This window comes from Bos mutus, chromosome 1, assembly GCF_027580195.1.
Source record: "Bos mutus isolate GX-2022 chromosome 1, NWIPB_WYAK_1.1, whole genome shotgun sequence".
Taxonomy (NCBI): domain Eukaryota; kingdom Metazoa; phylum Chordata; class Mammalia; order Artiodactyla; family Bovidae; genus Bos; species Bos mutus.
Window position 1 is genome coordinate 1,336,517 of NC_091617.1, and position 1,848 is coordinate 1,338,364.

The following is a 1,848-nucleotide window of genomic DNA, read 5'->3' on the forward strand; positions in this document are numbered from 1 at the left end:
GGTGCCTTCAGAGAGCAGGCGCTACCGTCTAATTGCCGTGAATGGGGTTTTTATGGTGGCTTTGCTGGTTGACGAGCACAGGCTCTAGGGCGTGAGGCCTTCCGTCGTTCCTGCATGTGGGTTCTGTAGTTGCGGTTCCTGGGCTCTAGAGTGCGGGATCAGTAGTTAGTTGCCCTGTGGCATGTGGGATCCCTGGTCCAGGGATCGAAGCTGTGTCTCCTGCATTGCCAGGCAGATCCTTAACCACTGTCCAACCATGGAAGCCCCCTCTTCAATTGTTTAAGCTGCAGAAAATAGGATATTTTAAATTTCTACAAGAGTAGCAAGGCAAGCCTTCTGGAACCCTGTGGATTATGCCAGTGCAGAGATCAGCAAATCTTTGACATGGGAGCACCTTATCCAGGTGACAAGAGGGATTCAGTATGAGGCAAAGTGTATTTACTTCTGTTAACGAAAGTTAGGAGTGTAGAGATTGACTGACTTATTTTGAAATAGCTTCAGACTTACAGGAAAGTTGCAAAAATAACTCAGAGAATTCTAGCTTCCCCAGATGGTAACATTTTACCACAATCGCTTTAGTCTTTTTTTTCTGAGACATTTGACAGTATGCTGCAGACAAGATGCCTCTTTACTCGTGAATACTTCGGTGTATTTCTGCAAATCACAACTGTTCTACAATACCAAAATCAGGAAGTTACCATTGATAGAGCACTAAGCACTTCATTTGAATTTTGTCAAGTGCCCCACTCGTATGCTTTATAGTAAAGAAAAATAAGGTTTTTTTCCGGTCCAGAATCCAGTCTGTGATCACGCATTGCATTTAGTTGTCATGGCCCTTTAGTGGCTCTTTTTTAAAAAATAATTTTATTTATTTACTTTTGGCCGTACTAGGTCTTCGTTGCTGCGCGGGTTTTCTCTAGTTGCGGAGAGCAAGGGCTGCTCTCTAGTTGCGGCACACCGGCTTCTCATTTCGGTGGCTTCTCATCGTGGAGCACGGCGTCTAGAGTACCGGCTCAGTAGCTGTGGCTCTTGGGCTTAGTTGTTCCACGGCATGTAGGATCCCAGATCAGGGATTGAATCCGTGTCTACCGCATATGTAGGCGGATTCGTTACCATGAGCCACCAGGGAAGCCCCCTTTTGCTGTGCTGTGCTTAGTTGCTCAGTCATGTCCAATTCTTTGCGACCCCGTGGGCGGGTCCCCATGGCGACCCCATAGCCTGCCAGGCTCCTCTGTCCATGGGGACTCTCCAGGCAAGAATACTGGAGTGGGTCACCATTTCCTTTTCCAGGGGATCTTCCCAACCCAGGGATCAGGTCTCCTTCATTGATAAAGAATCAGGTCAGATTCTTTACCAGCTGAGCCACAGGGAAGCCCCCTTTAGTGGCTATTAACTTGGGACAACTTCAGCCTTTGTCATTCATGACTAGGTTTTTGGTTTTTGTTTTTTGCAGTGTCTAGACCATGGAGATGAAATGGTGACTTCACCTCCATTTACAATGGCCCAGTATTATTTTATCCCATGTGTATAACCGCTCATATCACTGAAAGACTATAATGGCTATTATTTTGTAAAATTATTTATTCACTGTATTTTTGGCTGTGCTAGGTCTTTCTCTAGTTGCTGCAAGCAGGGGCTACTCTCTATTTGCAGTGCCCGGACTTCTTCTTGCTGTGGGTTCTCCTGTTGTGAAGCAACGGCGTGCGGGCTTCAGTAGTTGAGTGCATCAGCTGAGTTGCCCCCAGGCATGTGGGATCTTCCCAGACCAGGGACTGCACCTGTGTTCCCTGCAGCATTCTTAACCACTGGACCACCAGGGAAGTCCATGACGAGGTATTTTTGAAGAAT

The 1,848-nt window shown here is 46.9% G+C and overlaps 1 non-coding gene across 1 annotated transcript; it reads right to left on the reverse strand.

Annotated features, from left to right (window-relative positions):
* Nucleotides 1-1,450: 1,450 nt before the first annotated feature.
* On the reverse strand, nt 1,451-1,575 carry LOC138989490 (small nucleolar RNA SNORA20). The gene has a single exon (XR_011465790.1). It is a non-coding gene; the product is annotated as a small nucleolar RNA SNORA20 (small nucleolar RNA).
* Between the last annotated feature and the right edge of the window lie 273 nt (nt 1,576-1,848).